Source organism: Bufo gargarizans, chromosome 3 (assembly GCF_014858855.1).
Source record: "Bufo gargarizans isolate SCDJY-AF-19 chromosome 3, ASM1485885v1, whole genome shotgun sequence".
Lineage (NCBI taxonomy): Eukaryota > Metazoa > Chordata > Amphibia > Anura > Bufonidae > Bufo > Bufo gargarizans.
Window position 1 is genome coordinate 7278034 of NC_058082.1, and position 21307 is coordinate 7299340.

Below are 21307 nucleotides of genomic sequence, written 5' to 3' on the forward strand. Positions count from 1 at the left end.
AAAGCGCGTAGACGTGAATCCTGCGCTGCCAGAGACCGCCACTAGAGGGCAGACACTGACCACTCTGCTCCACACACAGCTCAGTCAGCCCCCAGGGAGAAGGAAAACACCCCTACCCTGGACGGTTATCCATCCTTAAAGGGGCAGTATGTCACTAATCAGCCGCAGGTTACGCCGTGTAAAGTCTGCATTTATTTTACACTTCTTTTCTTTTGCTGATCCTGAGTTTTATCACGTCTGATACTCCAGTCACACCCAGAGCTGCATCCACAATTCTTATGCTCCAGTCACATACAGAGCTGCATCCACAATTCGTATACCCCAGTCACACCCAAAGCTGCATCCACAATTCATACACCCCAGTCACAGCCAGAGCTGCATCCACAATTCTTATGCTCCAGTCACATACAGAGCTGCATCCACAATTCGTATACCCGTCACACCCAGAGCTGCATCCACAATTCGTATACCCGTCACAGCCAGAGCTGGACACACACTTATACTCCAGTCACAGCCAGAGCTGCATCCACACTTCTTATACTCCACTCACATCCAGAGCTGCAGACACACTTCTTATGCTCCACTCACATCCAGAGCTGCATCCACACTTCTTATGCTCCACTCACATCCAGAGCTGCATCCACACTTATGCTCCAGTCACAGCCAGAGCTGCATCGGCGATTCTTATGCTCCAGTCACATCCAGAGCGGCATACTTGCTGTGACTCTTATACTCCGGATGTGACTGGAGTATAAGAATAGTGGCTGCAGCTCTGGATGTGACTGGAGTAGGATACATGATGGTAGTGGGTCAGTATGTGATAAGTGTGGTATTTACGTGTTATTTTGGCGCAGAGCTTCCGTTTTGGCGGGATGAGCTGTTTTGGTCCGTTTCTTGGTCCCTGAATTGCACCATTTGCCTTCCAGACATGAAGGTGTTAATTCTCCCCGGGCAGCGGACAGAGCGGCCATTGTCTGACTATTGATCGTCCGGACGGTAAATATGGACTTCCCTCCTCCTCTGTAGATGCAGCCACGCACTTCCCCTTTAAGAGGCCCCCAGTGTCTGTATCCCCACCGGCCCCCATGTGAAGTATGGCCACCACCCAGCTTTCCCAGAGACCTGTCTTCATCTCCCTGGACACATAGAGACTATGGGCAGCACCTGTCGGCGGTGGACAGTCTATAGAGCTCTACATACATAGCCATATAAGCTGCAGTGTCCCTGGCCTCCATGCTTTACACTGCAGGTTGCATCCAGAAAACGTCATACTGACAAAATGACAGCACATGAATCCTGTCTCTGGCCCTTTAAGGCTGACGCTGCTGTAGTGTCCGGTCCTGAACCTCTGCCCCGCTGCTCCTATTACATGGAGATCAGCCTCTTGCACACGAACGTATTTTCTTTCTGCGTCCGTTATGTTTTTTTTGCGGACCGTATTTGGAACCATTCACTTAAATGGGTCCGCAAAAAAACCAGAAGTTACTCCGTGTGTATTCCGTCTCTGTTCGTAAAAAATTTGAACATGTCCTATTATTGTCCGCATTACGGACAAGGACTGTTCTATGAAGGGCCAGCTGTTCTGTTTTGCAAAATACGGAATGCACACGGTTGTCATCCGTTTTTTGCTGACCGCAAAATGCATACGGTCGTGTGCAAGAGGCCAAAGGAGAAAGCGGATCGTGCGGGCGACTAATGGGAGATCAGATCCGTTATTGTCCTCGTCAGATGGAAAATAACCCAGATTATAATAACGGAGAGAAATCCGTAATCCCCGTAACACGGCAGGAAGAGTCCGCTACCAGCTGCTCAAATGTCCCTGGCGTGCACTGGTCAAATGTCCCGGTCCCTGGCGTGCACTGGTCAAATGTCCCGGTCCCTGGCGTGCACTGGTCAAATGTCCCGGTCCCTGGCGTGCACTGGTCAAATGTCCCGGTCCCTGGCGTGCACTGGTCAAATGTCCCGGTCCCTGGCGTGCACTGGTCAAATGTCCCGGTCCCTGGCGTCCACTGGTCAAATGTCCCGATTTAACCTGTAATGTGCTGTTCAGGAGGCGGAGCTCTGATGTGAAGTTGTCTCTGGGAAATATTTCTGGATTTTACTATTCTGAGTAGATTATCGTGAAGTAGTGATCCCCGCGCTGCGCTCACCGCTCATCCTGCGCAGGATGACGTAAATTTGTTTTCCCTTATTCCTAACAGCAGCACAAGTGGGGGGGGGGGGGGGTTCTCCCCTGTGAAACTGGTAGGACAGGGGGAATTTTTATTGATTAAAATTGCTACCAAGACAATTAAACAATTTACCCACCCCCTATAAAGGGACGCCTGCCCTTAAACCAGTGCTTTATCAGCAAGTACACAAACAAAAATAGGGTGGGAAATTTGTGTGCTGCTGTTAGGACTAAAGGAAAACAAATTTGCGTTAAAATTAACGCTTCCCTTACGTCCTAACCAGCAGCACAAGTGGGGACCTAGCAAGGAGCGACAGACAAATTGGGAGGGCGGCACTGAGAATGGTACGTCCAAATGCCACTCCCTCAGAGCGCCTAGAATCTAGGCGGTAATGCTTTATAAAGGTGCTGTGGGAGCTCCAAGAGGCTGCAGCACAGATTTGTTCTAGCGGGACCAAACTTTTCTCCGCGTACGAAGTAGATACTGCCCTTGTAGAGTGGGCAGTGACAAAGGATGGAGGAGCCAGCCCCTGAGCTAGAAAAGCTTCATGGATTACCTCTTTTACCCATCTACTCAAAGAGGGTTTAGAGGCCTTTAGACCTTTGATTTTCCCCGACAAGGACAGCAGGAGGTGTTCGGATCTTCTGAAGTCCGCAGTTCTGTTCAGATAGATTCTGAGATTTCTTGAAATGTCCAAGGAATGGAGGGCTTCTTCCTCTGGAGATGAGGGAGAGGGACATAAAACTGGTAAGGTGATGGTCTGATTAGTATTTCTAAATGATGGTACCTTGGGGACAAAGGTCGGTAGGAACCTCAACAGAACTCTGTCCTGGAGGAAGAGGGTATAAGGCTCAGCGGCCACTAAGGCCTGCAGTTCTCCAATCCTCTTGGCTGAAATGTTATGGCCAGTAGAAATGTGACCTTCAAAGATAAAAATCTAAGGTCCACAATTTCCAAGGGTTCAAAGTGGGGAGAGGATAGCCTCTTCAGAACCACAGATAAATCCCATTCAGGGATAAGTCTCAGGATTCTAGGTTTTAGTCTTTTGGCTCCTTTGAGGAACCTTGTGATACACAAGGTCCTGCGTTAGGGGAAGTCTCCAATATGTGCCCTGACTCATCTTCATGAGCTGGGTGAACCATGACCTCTTCGACCAGAATGGTGGTATCGCAATGACCGGGGTCTGGTCTTGCTTGATTTTCGTCAATACCCTTAGTATCATTGAAATTGGAGGGAATATGTAAGCCAGCCTGAACCTCCATGTTATGGACAGAGCGTCTATCGCCAGAGGATTGTCCTCCTTGTAGAGGGAGCAGAATCTGTCCACCTTGGTGTTCAAACGAGTCCCCATCAAGTCGATCTCTGAAACACCCCACCAGATTGTGATCTGGGTGAAAACGTCTCTGTTGAATGACCATTCGCCTGGAACTGGCAGACCCCGACCCAGCCGATCTGCAACTACGTTGATATTCCCTCTGATGTGAACAGCTGGAAGGTGGGATAGACTGGTTTCTGCCCAAGCAAGAGCTAAACCAACTTTCTGGAGGAGAGGTTGAGATCTTGTGCCTCCTTGTCTGTTGATGTAAGCGACTACCGTCGTATTGTCCGAGCGGACTCTTACCGCCTTCCCACGGATAAGAGGAGCAAAGTGGTACAGAGCGAGATGAACTGCTCTCAATTCTCTCAGATTGGATGAGAAAAGCCTCTCCAGCGGACTCCAGGTACCTTGTACTGGATTCTCCTCCAGATGGGCTCCCCAACCTAGAAGGGAGGAGTCTGTGGTCAACGTGAACCAACGAGGTTGAATCAAGGACCTCCCATCTGATAGGTTCCTCCACCACCTGAGGGAGGAACGGACCTCGGTAGACAGGGAGTGCGTCTTGTCCAACCCCTTGGGGTTGCGATTCCAGACTGCTAACACTTCCTGAAGTGGACGTAGGTGCCATAGGGCCCAAGGAACTGCTTACGCAGATGCTGACATGTGGCCTAACATCTTCATGAGTGTTCTGATGGACACCCGCCGAGGTGCCATGAGGAACTGCGCGGCTCTTATCACTCGATCCTTCCTCTCTGGAGAGAGGGAAAGGGTCATCCGTTCGGAGTCTACAAGAAAACCCAGGAACATCCTGGAAGTAGATGGAACGATCTCTGATTTTTCTCAATTTATGAGCCAGCCCAAGCGCTGTAGAGACTGAAGAGCCAGCTGAAGATGAGATAAAAGAACATCTAGAGTGGCGGCTTTTAGAAGCCAGTCGTCTAGGTATGGCACGATTTCTAGCCCTTGAAGCCTGAGTTGGGCGACAACTTTTGTGAAGGTGTGGGGAGCGGAGGAAATGCCAAAAGGCAGCACAGCAAACTGGTAATGTTTTATCACCCCTCTTATGGAGACCGCAATTCTTAAAAATCTCCTGTGAGCTGGATGAATGGGGATATGAAGGTAAGCATCCTTCAGATCTAAGGTGATCATTAGATTGCCGGGGTTTAGGATGCTGATGAGCGATCGAATGGTCTCCATTCTGAAGCGCTTTGGTCTCATAAACCGATTTAGGTAACGCAGGTCTATGATCATGCGCCAATCGCCCGTGTTAGCGAGGAGGAACTTCCTCTAGGGCCATTTTTTCAACATAAAGGAGAACAGAATCCTCTAAGATAGACTGTTTCGTCTGGTTTAGGGTTCTGGTTAAAACAAATTTCTCTTGGGGAGGGGACAGAAAATCTATTTTGTACCCCAACATAATTATTTCTAGGACCCACTGGTCCGGAATATTTTGCAGCCAGGCCTGCTGAAATAAACTTAGACTACCTCCAACCGGAGGGGAACTGAAATTCTGAGCATCGCACAGACGATTTGGAGGGGAAGGGGGAAGGTAAGCGGGAGAGTCATAGATCCGCTTTACGGTCCTTTCCACGACCGCGTGGGTTCTAGAACTTCTGGGCCTACTCCGGCCCCGAAAGGATTGTTGGGAGAGGGACTTCCCCTTTTTATCCGCCAGGCTCTCCATTATCTTATCTAATTCTGAACCAAAGAGTCTTCCTGGTTCATATGGTAAGCCACACAAATTGAATTTGGAGGCGTTATTGGCAACCCAGGGACGCAACCATAGGGGCCGCCGACTGGCGGAAGAGAGAGCCATGCCTTTGGCGGCTAATTTCAGATGCTGTGTGGAAGCGTCACACAAAAAGTCAGTTCCAAGGAGTAAGGTCTTGAACTTGTCTAGCACGTCAGTTCTGGAAACTCCAGATTCCAGGTCCGACTGAATTCTGAGAACGCGGGACCGAACAAACTCTGCGACTTCTGAGGAAGCAACTGAAGCAGAGGCTGCAGCTGCGGAATAGCTGCGCCTCAGAGTGCACTCGGCCCTCTGATCTAATGGATCCTGAAGGTTGCTTCCGTCATCAGAAGGAACTAAGGTCCTCTTAGACAACTTGGAGATTGCCATATCGACCTTCGGCGGTGGTACCCACAGTTCTGATTCTGACTCCTCAGTTTAAACACTAAACCTCAGTTTAAATCTCTTCGTGAGAACTGGACCTTTTTCAGGATGCTTCCATTCAGTTAACATAAGCTTTTTTTAAATCTTTGTCCACTTTAAAGGCCCTTGGCCCCCTAGAGGTGGACGGTGGAGCTTCCCCTTGCTCAACATCATGATCAGGATGCAGCGTAGAAGTCTTTGCGTCTTCTCAGCAGGAAAAAAGATAGGTGGCATCATCTTCATCAGAAGAGGAGGAGGAGGAACGGTCTTCAACCGAAATAATATCTTCAGCCATAGGTACAGGACCTGGCGATGAATCTCTGGGCCTCTTAGAAGAAAGGGCACTCTTGATCTCCATAATGGAATTACCCATGAATTCCTTCATCCAGCCGAACATGTCACCCATCGTGGGTTGCGTTGGCGGAGGACGGCATAAAGGACACCTATTATATTCATAGGAGTCCGGCATCGGCATCTCGCAGTTGGAACAAGTTAGGTGTTTCTGTTTATAGGAGGATATCCCATGCTGGTCACCATTGGGAGACGCCATCTGAAAAAACAACCGATCTCAGGTGACGCCCTGTGAGGGCGGAAAGGGCTCCTGCAGGGGGATATTGCCGGGATATAGAGGTGCCAACAGACCCCTACCATCTAACTGCGGCAGAGACCACAACCCAGCAGAGCCTAGGGAAAAAAACAGCCACAAGGACCAAGAACTTGGCAGCAAACGAATCAAAAGGTAACGGGCAGCACCTGAACCTGTCCACAGGACAGATAAAAAAGCACTGGTTTAACGCCGATGCCGGTGGATTAACCTCTTATATGCCGCGGTCAGCGCTGACCGCGGCATATGGGAGGTTTGCGCTCTCACCTCATGCATCGGGTTCCCGCTCTGCTGTGGCGGGGACACGATCGTTGCCATGGCAGCCCCAAGCCATTCCAAGGCTTGGGGCCTGTTATGTACGGAAGCCTAAGAGACCCAGCCCCTGTTACAGTGTAAGACACTAACAGTTCAATACAGCACAATACAGATGTATTGAAACAAGGATCAGACCCTGTAATGTTGAAGTCCCATAGTGGGACAAATAATAAAGTGGGAAAAAAAAGTTAATAAAATCAAAGTTTTACAAAAAAATAAAAGTTTTAAGTAAAAAAAAAAAGAATGCATCCTTTTCCAAAAATTAAGTAAAAATAAATTGTAAAAAAAAAATAGGGAAAAGACATATAGACATATTAGGTATCGTTACGTCCGTATCGACTGGCTCTATAAACATATCACATGACCTGACCCCTCAGGTGAACGCCATAAAAAATAAAAACTGTGCTAAATAAACAATTTTTTTGTCACCTTACATCACAAAAAGTCATATGCACCCCAAAATAGTGCCAATCAAACCGTCATCTCATCCTGCAAAAAATTAGACCCTACCGAAGATAATCGCCCAAAAACTGAAAAAACTATGGCTATGGAGACACTAAAACATGATTTTTGTTTGTTTCAAAAATGAAATCATTGTGTAAAACTTACATAAATAAAAAAAAATGTATACATATTAGGTATCGCCGCATCCGTGACAACCTGCTCTATAAAAATACCACATGATCTAACTTGTCAGATGAATGTTGTAAATAACAAAAAATAAAAACAAAAAAGCTATTTCTTGTTACCTTGCCTCACAAAAAGTGTAATATAGAGCAACCAAAAATCCTATGTACTCTAAACTAGTATCAACAAAACTTCCACCCTATCCCGTAGTTTCTAAAATGGGGTCACTTTTTTGGAGTTTCTATTCTAGGGGTGCATCAGGGGGGCTTCAAATGGGACATGGTGTCCCAAAAAACTGTCTAGCAAAATCTGCCTTCCAAAACACGTATGGCATTCCTTTCCTTCTGTGCCCTGCCGTGTGCCCGTACAGCGGTTTACGACCACATATGGGGTGTTTCTGTAAACTACAGAATCAGGACCATAAAAAATGAGTTTTGTTTGTCTGTTAACCCTTGCTTTGTAATTGGAAAAAAAATATAAAAATGGAAAATCTGTCAAAAGTGAAATTTTGAAATTGTATCTCTATTTTCCATTAATTCTTGTGAAACATCATCTAAAGGGTTAACAACGTTTTGTAAAATCAGTTTTGAATACCTTGAGGGGTGTAGTTTCTATAATGGGGTCATTTTTGGGTGGTTTCTATTATGCAAGCTTCACAAAGTGACTTCAGACCTGAACTGGTCCTTTAAAAAGTTGGTTTTTGAAAATTTGAGGAATTTCAAGATTTTCTTCTAAGCCTTGTAACGTCCCCAAAAATAAAATGTCATTCCCAAAATCATCCTAACATTAAGAAGACATATGTAATGTAAAGTAATAACTATTTTTAAAGGTATTAATATGTATTATAGAAGTAGAGAAATTGAAACTTGGAAATTTGCTAATTTTTGTATTTTTTTTTATAAATAAAAATGATTTTTTTTTTACTCCATTTTACCAGTGTCATGAAGTACAATATGTGACAAAAAAACTCAGACTGTGGGGGGTTCAGCCCGCACAACCCCTAGCAGGTGCACATTGCTATGGCGAAATACAGATACAAACGCAAAAACACAAATGCAATTGCACACTGCAACCAGCACTCTGCCCTGCCTTTATGCTGGATGTTGAATGAGGCATTGGTGTACATTTTGGCCAAAGCGTAATAAGCCACTCACCACGTCAAGGTCGCCTTCATGAGTGGTCCCTAACACTAGTTCCTACCTGTTATGGGCCATGACAGCCACACAAAGTCCAGGGAGCGCAGGTACAGCATGCACGCCAGGCACACTCTGCTTTTAACCCCGTCCGGTGCCATTACAGCTTTCATCGGATCCAGGGATGCAAGTACCAACATGCATGCTGAGCCCACTATATACTTCTCCTGGAGCCAAATGGCTACTGGTAGGTGCTATATAAGCAGACTCAGTTTTATACTGACTTTAAAACCAGCCTCCAGGGCAGACTAACTGGTCAGGTGTGCATGACTGCATGGAGATCGCCACGCCTCGAATATATACTACAAAGAAAAAATGTGGGGGGTTCGGCCCGCACAACCCAGTATGCAGGTGCAGCATAAAGGCAGGGCAGAGTGCTGGTTTGCAGAGTGCGGTTGCATTTGTGTTTTTGCGTTTGTATCTGTATTTCGCCATAGCAATGTGCACCTGCATACAGGGTTGTGCTGGCTGAACCCCCCACATTTTTTCTTTGTAGTATATATTGGAGGCGTGGCGATCTCCATGCAGTCATGCACACCTGTCCAGTTAGTCTGTCCTGGAGGCTGGTTTTAAAGTCAGTATAAAACTGAGTCTGCTTATATAGCACCTACCAGTAGCCATTTGGCTCCAGGAGAAGTATATAGTGGGCTCAGCATGCATGTTTGGTACTTGCATCCCTGGATCCGATGAAAGCTGTCACAGCACCGGACGGGGTTAAAAGCAGAGTGTGCTTGGCATGCATGCTGTACCTGCGCTCCCTGGACTTTGTGTGGCTGTCATGGCCTATAACAGGTAGGAACTAGTGTTAGGGACCACTCCATAGAGGCGACCTTGACGTGGTGAGTGGCTTATTACGCTTTGGCCAAAATGTACACCAATGCCTCATTCAACATCCAAAAAACTCAGAATGGCCTGGATAAGTCAAAGCGTTTTAAAGTTATCACCACATAAAGTGACACTGGTCAGATTTGCAAAAAAATGGCCTGGTCCTGAAGGTGAAAATGAGCCCGGTCCTTAAGGGGTTAATTGTCTTGGTAGCAATTTTAATCAATAAAAATTCCACCCGTCCTACCAGTTTCATAGGGGATAACTCCCCCCCCCCCCCCCCTTGTGCTGCTGGTTAGGACGTAAGGGAACTCGCCATCGCTCAGGTCTCCTCGTCCTCTGGTTGTTTTCTTAGCGCAGTGACTCAGGTGATTGTCTGTACGGCGCAGCTGGAGCCGTGAGTCATCGCTCGCCGCTCTCCTCCGGCTGTGCGCCATTATCATGTAGATTTAGCGAGGAGAATGAGGCTCCACAGAGCTGAATAGACGGGTATTAAAGGCATCCTGCCGTCTATTTATAGCCCCGGCGTGTTACTGCGCTGCGTCCGTACAGAGCGGCGAAGAGTGCAGCAAATCCTCGAAATCCCTAGTAGCGGTCATCGGTATCAAAACCTGGGAAAACCCTCAAAAATTCTAAATGAGTCAATTGTTTTCATGAAATGGTAAAAATGTCTGATATGTTCTATAATGAGATAGAGGAGACGCAAGAGCTTACAGTCTATAAGAAGATAGGGGGGGACACAAGAGCTTACACTCTATGAGGAGATAGGGGAGACACAAGAGCTTACACTCTATGAGGAGATAGGGGAGACACAAGAGCTTACACTCTATGAGGAGATAGGGGTGACACGAGCTTACACTCTATGAGGAGATAGAGGAGACACAAGAGCTTACAGTCTATGAGGAGATAGGGGAGACACAAGAGCTTACAATCTATGAGAAGATAGAGGAGACACAAGAGCTTACACTCTATGAGGAGATAGAGGAGACACAAGAGCTTACAGTCTATGAGGATATAGGGGAGACACAGGAGCTTACACTCTATGAGGAGATAGGGGAGACACAAGAGCTTACAGTCTATGGGGAGATGGGGGAGACACAAGAGCTTACACTCTATGAGGAGATAGGGGAGACACAAGAGCTTACACTCTATGAGGAGATAGGGGTGACACGAGCTTACACTCTATGAGGAGATAGAGGAGACACAAGAGCTTACAGTCTATGAGGAGATAGGGGAGACACAAGAGCTTACAATCTATGAGAAGATAGAGGAGACACAAGAGCTTACAATCTATGAGGATATAGGGGAGACACAGGAGCTTACACTCTATGAGGAGATAGAGGAGACACAAGAGCTTACAGTCTATGAGGAGATAGAGGAGACACAAGAGCTTACAGTCTATGAGGAGATAGGGGAGACACAAGAGCTTACACTCTATGAGGAGAAAGGGGAGACACAAGAGCTTACAGTCTATGAGGAGATAGAGGAGACACAAGAGCTTACAATCTATGAGGAGATAGGGGTGACACAAGAGCTTACACTCTATGAGGAGATAGGGGAGACACAAGAGCTTACACTCTATGAGGAGATAGGGGAGACACAAGAGCTTACACTCTATGAGGAGATAGGGGAGACACAAGAGCTTACAGTCTATGAGGAGATAGGGGAGACACAAGAGCTTACACTCTATGAGGAGATAGAGGAGACACAAGAGCTTACACTCTATGAGGAGATAGAGGAGACACAAGAGCTTACAGTCTATGAGGAGATAGGGGAGATACAAGAGCTTACAGTCTATGAGGAGATAGGGGAGACACAAGAGCTTACACTCTATGAGGAGGTAGAGGAGACACAAGAGCTTACACTCTATGAGGAGATAGAGGAGACACAAGAGCTTACACTCTATGAGGAGATAGGGGAGACACAAGAGGTTACAGTCTATGAGGAGATAGAGGAGACACAAGAGCTTACACTCTATGAGGAGATAGAGGAGACACAAGAGCTTACACTCTATGAGGAGATAGGGGAGACACAGGAGGTTACAGTCTATGAGGAGATAGAGGAGACACAAGAGCTTACACTCTATGAGGAGATAGGGGTGATACAAGAGCTTACACTCTATGAGGAGATAGAGGAGACACAAGAGCTTACAGTCTATGAGGAGATAGGGGAGATACAAGAGCTTACAGTCTATGAGGAGATAGGGGAGACACAAGAGCTTACACTCTATGAGGAGGTAGAGGAGACACAAGAGCTTACAATCTATGAGGAGATAGGGGAGACACAAGAGCTTACAATCTATGAGGAGATGGGGGAGACACAAGAGCTGACAATCTATGAGGAGATAGGGGAGACACAAGAGCTTACAGTCTATGAGGAGATAGAGACACAAGAGCTTACACTCTATGAGGAGATAGGGGAGACACAAGAGCTTACACTCTATGAGGAGATAGAGGAGACACAAGAGCTTACAGTCTATGAGGAGATAGAGGAGACACAAGAGCTTACACTCTATGAGGAGATAGGGGGGGACACAAGAGCTTACACTCTATGAGGAGATAGGGGAGACACAAGAGCTTACAGTCTATGAGGAGATAGGGGAGACACAAGAGCTTACAATCTATGAGGAGATAGAGGAGACACAAGAGCTTACACTCTATGAGGAGATAGGGGAGACACAAGAGCTTACAGTCTATGAGGAGATAGAGGAGACACAAGAGCTTACAGTCTATGAGGAGATAGGGGAGACACAAGAGCTTACAATCTATGAGGAGATAGGGGAGACACAAGAGCTGACAATCTATGAGGAGATAGAGGAGATACAAGAGCTTACAGTCTATGAGGAGATAGGGGAGACACAAGAGCTTACACTCTATGAGGAGATAGAGGAGACACAAGAGCTGACAATCTATGAGGAGATAGGGGAGACACAAGAGCTTACAGTCTATGAGGAGATAGAGGAGACACAAGAGCTTACAGTCTATGAGGAGATAGGGGAGACACAAGAGCTTACAATCTATGAGGAGATAGAGGAGACACAAGAGCTTACAGTCTATGAGGAGATAGGGGAGACACAAGAGCTGACAATCTATGAAGAGATAGAGGAGATACAAGAGCTTACAGTCTATGAGGAGATAGGGGAGACACAAGAGGTTACAGTCTATGAGGAGATAGGGGAGACACAAGAGCTTACAATCTATGAGGAGATAGAGGAGACACAAGAGCTGACAATCTATGAGGAGATAGAGGAGATACAAGAGCTTACAGTCTATGAGGAGATAGGGGAGACACAAGAGCTTACAATCTATGAGGAGATAGAGGAGATACAAGAGCTTACAATCTATGAGGAGATAGAGGAGACACAAGAGCTTACAGTCTATGAGGAGATAGGGGAGACACAAGAGCTTACAGTCTATGAGGAGATAGGGGAGACACAAGAGCTTACAGTCTATGAGGAGATAGAGGAGACACAAGAGCTTACAGTCTATGAGGAGATAGAGGAGACACAAGAGCTTACAGTCTATGAGGAGATAGAGGAGACACAAGAGCTGACAATCTATGAGGAGATAGAGAAGATACAAGAGCTTACAGTCTATGAGGAGATGGGGGAGACACAAGAGCTTACACTCTATGAGGAGAAGGTAAGTGTCCATTAGATATAGCTCTGGGAGCCGCGTGCGGCTGATGTCTGCAGGTTTCCTGAGTGCAGGGGGTGCGGTGGATACAGATGGATGATGGGGGGGGGGGGGGGATTAGGGATGTGAGAGGCCAAATGTTTTGGAATTGGGGTTGTACATGACGACAGGGGTTTGCTGCGGAGCTGTCCTGATAGAGTCGGGCCTTTGTGATGGACAGGTGGTCTGCGGGGCCGGCTCAGGTAGGTTCCTGGCAGCCGGATGTTGCAGCAGGAGCCCTCGCCCTGAGCAAACAGGACATCAATGGAGCGCGAGGCGACGTTCCCACATTCCTTATTCCGCCTGTAATAACTAACCCTAATAATCTATAGGACTCCGGTGACACAGACCTGTAATACACAGATAATCTCCAGCAGCAGCCAGAGCCGGAACTGGAAGATCCGGGGCCCAGTGCAACATCTGTACTGGGACGCCTACGTATATGTGGCGTCTATTATACTGGTGACTTCCTGAATGGCAGTGGTCCACATCTCCGCTCCTCAGGTCCCACCTGCCGGCCATGTTTTCAGGATGTTCTTAGTATTGAGCAGGTGATGGGATTAGTGTCAGCGCATCAGGACTTACCTCAGGTACTCATTCTGTGGGATATTCTCAAACCATGACCAGCAGGTGGGCCCTGAGGACCGGAGTTGGGGACACTGCCATATGGGGCCCCTCAGGCTTCGGGGCTAGTTGCATCCCCTATAACTAGGCCTCGGCGACATTCACAGTACTGCACTCACAGCATATTTTGTAAACCAGTTACATCCAGAGCTGCAATCACAATTCTGTTACATAATGTCTTAAACAACAGTCACATCCAGAGCTACATTCAAAAATTTTCCCTTACATTGTCTTAGTGCCCTGCCTTTTAAAATGAGACCTCCACAGCAGCCCACCCCCTTAAGTTTGACCTTCACAGCAGCCTGCCCCTTTAACAGTGAGTTCCATAGCACCCCACCCCCCTTAACAGTGACCTCTATAGCCCCCACCCTTATCACTAACCATAGGTTACAGTCCCCTAAACTGACCTCCATCATTCCCGGCCCCTTAACAGAGACCTCCGCAGCGACTGCCCCTTTAATAGTGAGTTCCAGAGCACCCGTCCCTTAACACTGACCATAGGTTACAGTCCCTTTAACAGTGACCTTCACAGCGGCCGGCCCTTTATTTGTGACCTCCATAACACCCCGTCTCGTTAAGTGATTTCCACAATAATCCGCCCCCTTAAGTGACCTCCTCAGAGCTCCGTTCCCTTAAAATGTGACCTCCACAACACCTGACCCCTTAACAGTGGCCTCTACAGAAATCTGCCCCTTAACGCTGACCTCCATAGCGGATCGTCCCCATAACTGTGACCTCCACAGCAGCCTGCCCCCTTAACAGTGTCATCCACAGCGCCCTGCCCCATTAAAGCTGACCTACAGCAGTGAACAAAAATGGCTGGGTTGTTATGGAAACCTGGAGAAAAAATGTGTGTGGAGACTAAGGGCCTGCGAGCTCCTATTGGCTGATAAGGGTCATGTGACCGTGTGTATGGCAGTTGGGATAGGAAGAGAAAGTCCTGCAGGCTTCTATTGGCTAATGTAGGTCATATGATGTGCCATATTTGCATTTTTTTGGGAATATCTCAGGAACAGTACGTTCCCGGACACCTGACGTATCTGTGCGCCAAATATGTGTGATTGTTAGATGTGACGGTGCGGATTCCTTTAGCGGACATACACTCCGCTTTATATATTAGATGAATCTGGTTCTGGTGCTGTATGTACAGGTCCTTCTAAAAAAATTAGCATATTGTGATAAAGTTCATTATTTTCTGTAATGTGCTGATAAACATTAGACTTTCATATATTTTAGATTCATTACACACAACTGAAGTAGTTCAAGCCTTTTATTGTTTTAATATTGATGATTTTGGCCACAGCTCATGAAAACCCAAATTCCTATCTAAAAAAATTTCATATTTCATCCGACCAATAAAAGAAAAGTGTTTTTAATACAAAAAAAGTCAACCTTCAAATAATTATGTTCAGTTCTGCCCTCAATACTTGGTCGGGAATCCTTTTGCAGAAATGACTGCTTCAATGCGGCGTGGCATGGAGGCAATCAGCCTGTGGCCCTGCTGAGGTGTTATGGAGGCCCAGGAGGCTTCAATGCGGCGTGGCATGGAGGCAATCAGCCTGTGGCACTGCTGAGGTGTTATGGAGGCCCAGGATGCTTCGATAGCGGCGTGGCATGGAGGCAATCAGCCTGTGGCACTGCTGAGGCGTTATGGAGGCCCAGGAGGCTTCACTGCGGCGTGGCATGGAGGCAATCAGCCTGTGGCACTGCTGAGGCGTTATGGAGGCCCAGGAGGCTTCACTGCGGCGTGGCATGGAGGCAATCAGCCTGTGGCACTGCTGAGGCGTTATGGAGGCCCAGGAGGCTTCACTGCGGCGTGGCATGGAGGCAATCAGCCTGTGGCACTGCTGAGGTGTTATGGAGGCCCAGGATGCTTCAATGCGGCGTGGCATGGAGGCAATCAGCCTGTGGCACTGCTGAGGTGTTATGGAGGCCCAGGATGCTTCAATGCGGCGTGGCATGGAGGCAATCAGCCTGTGGCACTGCTGAGGTGTTATGGAGGCCCAGGAGGCTTCAATGCGGCGTGGCATGGAGGCAATCAGCCTGTGGCACTGCTGAGGTGTTATGGAGGCCCAGGAGGCTTCAATGCGGCGTGGCATGGAGGCAATCAGCCTGTGGCACTGCTGAGGTGTTATGGAGGCCCAGGAGGCTTCAATGCGGCGTGGCATGGAGGCAATCAGCCTGTGGCACTGCTGAGGTGTTATGGAGGCCCAGGAGGCTGCAATGCGGCGTGGCATGGAGGCAATCAGCCTGTGGCACTGCTGAGGTGTTATGGAGGCCCAGGAGGCTTCAATGCGGCGTGGCATGGAGGCAATCAGCCTGTGGCACTGCTGAGGTGTTATGGAGGCCCAGGAGGCTTCAATGCGGCATGGCATGGAGGCAATCAGCCTGTGGCACTGCTGAGGCGTTATGGAGGCCCAGGAGGCTTCGATAGTGGCCTTAAGCTCATCCAGAGTGTTGGGTCTTGCGTCTCTCACCTTTCTCTTCCCAATATCCCACAGATTCTCTATGGGGTTCAGGTCAGGAGAGTTGGCAGGCCAATTGAGCCCAGTAATGCCATGGTCAGTAAACCAGTTACCAGTGGTGTTGGCGCTGTGAGCAGGTGCCAGGTCGTGCTGAAAAATGACATCTTCATCTCCATAAAGCTTTTCAGCAGATGGAAGCATGAAGTGCTCCACAATCCCCTGATAGCGGCTGCATTGCCCCTGCCCTTGATAAAACACAGTGGACCAACACCAGCAGCTGACATGGCGCCCCAGACCATCACTGACTGTGGGGACTTGACACTGGACTTCAGGCATTTTGGCATTTCCCTCTCCCCAGTCTCCTCCAGACTCTGGCACCTTGATTTCCGAATGACATGCAACAGTCCAGTGCTGCTTCTCTGTAGCCCAGGTCAGGCGCTTCTGCCGCTGTTTCTGGGGAATGCGGCACCTGTAGCCCATTTCCTGCACGCGCCTGTACACGGGGGCTCTGGATGTTTCTACTCCAGACTCCGTCCACTGCTTCCGCAGGTCCCCCAAGGTCTGGAATCGGTCCTTCTCCACAATCTTCCTCAGGGTCCGGTCACCTCTTCTCGTTGTGCAGCGTTTTCTGCCACACTTTTTCCTCCCCACAGACTTCCCACTGAGGGGCCTTGATACAGCACTCTGGGAACAGCCTATTCCTTCAGACATGTCTTTCCGTGTCTTACCCTCTTGCTTGAGGGTGTCAGTGATGGCCTTCTGGACAGCAGTCAGGTCGGCAGTCTTACCCATGATTGCGGTTTGGAGTAATGAACCAGGCTGGGAGTTTGTAAAAGCCTCAGGAATCTTTTGCAGGTGTTTAGAGTTAATTAGTTGATTCAGATGATTAGGTTAATAGCTCGTTTAGAGAACCTTTTCATGATATGCAAATTTTTTTAGATAGGAAATTTGGGTTTTCATGAGCTGTAGCCAAAATCATCAATATTAAAGCAATAAAAGGCTTGAACTACTTCAGTTGTGTGTAATGAATCTAAAATATATGAAAGTCTAATGTTTATCAGCACATTACAGAAAATAATGAACTTTATCACAATATGCTAATTTTTTTAGAAGGACCTGTATGTACTGAGCTTGGTTCTGGGGCTGTATACATGTACTGGGCTTGGTTCTGGGGCTGTATACATGTACTGGGCTTGGTTCTGGGGCTGTATACATGTACTGGGCTTGGTTCTGGGGCTGTATACATGTACTGGGCTTGGTTCTGGGGCTGTATACATGTACTGAGCTTGGTTCTGGGGCTGTATACATGTACTGGGCTTGGTTCTGGTGCTGTATACATGTACTGAGCTTGGTTCTGGGGCTGTATACATGTACTGGGCTTGGTTCTGGGGCTGTATACATGTACTGGGCTTGGTTCTGGGGCTGTATACATGTACTGGGCTTGGTTCTGGGGCTGTATACATGTACTGGGCTTGGTTCTGGGGCTGTATACATGTACTGGGCTTGGTCCTGGTGCTGTATACATGTACTGGGCTTGGTTCTGATGCTGTATTTATGTACTGAGCTTGGTTCTGGGGCTGTATACATGTACTGGGCTTGGTCCTGGTGCTGTATATATGTACTGAGCTTGGTTCTGATGCTGTATTTATGTACTGAGCTTGGTTCTGGGGCTGTATACATGTACTGGGCTTGGTTCTGGGGCTGTATACATGTGCTGGGCTTGGTTCTGGGGCTGTATACATGTACTGGGCTTGGTTCTGGGGCTGTATACATGTACTGGGCTTGGTCCTGGTGCTGTATACATGTACTGGGCTTGGTTCTGGTGCTGTATACATGTACTGGGCTTGGTTCTGGGGCTGTATACATGTACTGGGCTTGGTTCTGGTGCTGTATACATGTACTGGGCTTGGTTCTGGTGCAGACAGTGTAGATGTAGTGGTAGTGACTGTTTACAGCTGTATCTTAAAGGGGTTGCACAAGAATGGGGGGGGGGGGATTTTGCTCCCCCAAATGACCGGACCTGTAAAGCTCCTTCTCCGCTGGGTCCCTGGATGTCAGCTTCTGGTTTGACATCGCCACAGCCAATCAGTGGCCGTAGCGGAGACTGGATGCCCTTGCGTCATGTGACAATTTGTAGCGGGTTCCGCCATGGCCAGAGATTGGCCGCGGCAATTTCAACCCAGATGTTGACATCCAGTGAGCCCAGAGGAACACCCCAGACCTGGAGGAGTAGGGTGCAGGTAACTCCTCTTTGCTTCCCCCTCCCCATTCCTGCACAACCCCTTTAATAGAGCAGATCTGCAGTGTAAAGCATGGAGGACAGAGTTGGAGTTAGAAGTGCTGATGATACAGGAGGTGGAGTTTAGACTACCACAGACTCCAGTAGACAGTGCAGCTTGGCTGGGGTCGAGGTTGATTCATGACGTCTCTCATATTAAGACCCTTTCCTAGAAGATGCCTCTTCTTCTTCTGCTCCGGGTCAGGGCATAACGCAGGCCTCTGCATGCAGCACACAGGGGGTTAAGGACTAGTCCCAGCAGTTTGGCGCTCCGCTGATGCGATAAGTCTTCACGCCCGCTCTGAGGACAGGTGACCACAGCAGGACTGACGTGGACTCCGCCGTCCAACCGGTCCCTTATCGCCAATCCCAGCTCGTGATTAGGTTTCATCCTGCCGGCCGCCGCGCAGGTTTTACTTGTTTAAGCTGAGATTAGAGCGGCCGGGTGCAGGCACATTCCTTAAAGGGATATTCTATAGGTCAGGGCTGCAGATAAGCATTGCTTCTGGGCAGGGTTTATAACACTTCACGAACAAAATACCAGAACTGCAGTGAAAACTGACACAAGAAGAGAAAAGGGGATTCTGGGAAGCGGTGCCAGCTTAGGGGCCACAGGATATTCCCTTACGCTGCACCCAGCTTTCCTAGACTCCCGACGGTCAGATCTGCAGAGTAGTCAGGTGCATCATGGGTGATGATATTATAAGGTCACCTCTGCGGGGGAGGGGTGCTGGGATGTGGACACCTATACGCCGGGCGCTGCCCCCTCCCTGTACTGATCGCTCATGGAGACGGAGATTGGATTGGTGGGTACTCTGGGGCGTACAGGCCCGCTCCATATGCATTAACCCGTTCTGGTCCACAGTTCCCAGTTTGATGCGATCCCTGGTGGTGATGCAGCTGGTGTGTCCCCTGCGGCCAGTATTCCCAGTCAGGTGGCGCTGCCCGTTGTGTCACTGATCACTTGATCACAAATAACCTCAGATTTGCTGACTTGGTCCGACATTTAACCACTGGTTCACAAGGGGTCGGATAACTTGGCCATTTGGTCAGCAAAGTCCAGACTAGATTTGGTCACCAGTCACTGGACATTTGCCAAAATGATTGCTGGGATATGGAAACTTTCCCAGTTGGTCACTAGTCTCCAAACATTTGACCACTTGGTCACCTGACACTGGTCATTTGGTCACCGGGGTCCAAACACGTGTCCATTTGGCTATCCTGGACTAGGCTAGATGTTTGCCCAGCGGTCAGTGACGACCAGCGCTCTCGCTCATTTAGTCACCAAGAATTGGACAATTTGCCACTTGATTGCTAGAAAACGGGTAAATGCCTATTTAGTCACCAGAGCTCTTACCCATCAGGTCACAAGTGATTGAACTCTTCAAAAATTTGCACAGTTGGTCACCACCAGGACCTGAACATGGACCTACTTGATCTTTACAGACCAGTACCATACATTTGCCCATTTGGTCACCATGGAGTGGACTTTTTGCCCACTCCATTGCTGGAAATGGATACATACTCATTTAGTCAACAGAGCTCTTACTCGCTAGGTCAGCGACCGAGGCCTTTATCTCTTATATTATGGGCTGAATCCTTTTCCTGGATACCTGATCCCTCAGGACCTGGACTCTTGCCCAGTTGGTCATCAGGGAGTAGGCACTTGGTCACTAGCAGCAGGGTTACCAGAAACCAGGCTCTTGGTCACCTCTGACTGCGGAAAATGATGGGGGTGTTTGTCCTGGGCAGGGTGGTGTGACCAGTTGGCCCACATACCACAGAGGCCGGTGATGCAGCAGATAATCCCTGTGTTATAGCAGGACATGACACTGCGCACGCGCCCCACAAATGGCCTCGGGTCCCTTTACATTTTTTCGGGTCCCTGCTAGAAAACGTGACCCTGGATTGTGGGAACCGCTCTCCCCTGATGTCAGCCACTAAATACAAACTACTACCCCCATGATGGCCCCTCAGCTCCGACTGTATAACGTCCCGATCTCTCATCCTCCACTCACCACCAAATCCCCAAGAGCTATAGCAACATATAATAGGCAGTCTTTATATGGCGGCCATCACTCAGCTTTCCTGGGATCCTGAAAGGCGAGTGTATCTGGATATACAGGGTGGCGGTCGTACCCTTCATACCCCTGCAGGGACCGTAATGGAGGCCATATTGTTTGTCACCCAGCTTTCCCAGAAGCAGATAAGCAACTTACTTAGGCCTCATGCACACAGACTTTTTTTTTGCGGTCCGCAAAAACGGTTTCCGTTGTTCCATGATCTGTGTGCGTTTTTTTTTCGTAGGTCTTCCTTGATTTTTGGAGGATCCACGGACATGAAAAATGAAAATAAAATCTAAGCCAAGTTTGCCTTTGAAATGATAGGAAAAAACGGACGTGGATCACGGACACGGATCACGGACGCGGATGACAATCTTGTGTGCAGCCGTAATTTTTCACAGACCCATTGACTTGAATGGGTCCGTGAACCGTTGTCCGTGAAAAAAATAGGACAGGTCATATTTTTTTCACGGACTGGAAATCACGGACGCGGATGCCAAACGGAGCTTTTTCCGATTTTTCCATGGACCTATTGAAAGTCAATGGGTCCACGGAAAAAGACGGAAGAGGAACAACGGCCGCGGATGCGCACAATGGTCGTGTGCATGAGGCCTTATTGTGTTTTTGACACTTTTTCTCCTTATCTTGACAGTTTTGTGCAAAAAGGGCTAAAAATGTGTAACCTGCGCCAAATGTATCATCGACACGCGCCATCTCTCGGGGTACGTGTCCGCCAGCGACCTTAACCCTTTGTACGGCAACATTTCTGCAGTTTTCTAATCTGCTATGTGCTTCAGCCCCTTACTCCTATATCTGCTTGCTGTCATTGAAAGAAGATTACATAGCTGACATTCAGAGACTACAACCCCCGTCCTGATGGTGGGTTCATCTCTGTCCATGAGCAGGACTAGATCAAAATGGATCATCAGATGTGATGTTTCTATTCACTGACAGCAATCAGAGTCTGTGAAAACTGTAAAAATAATAAATCGATC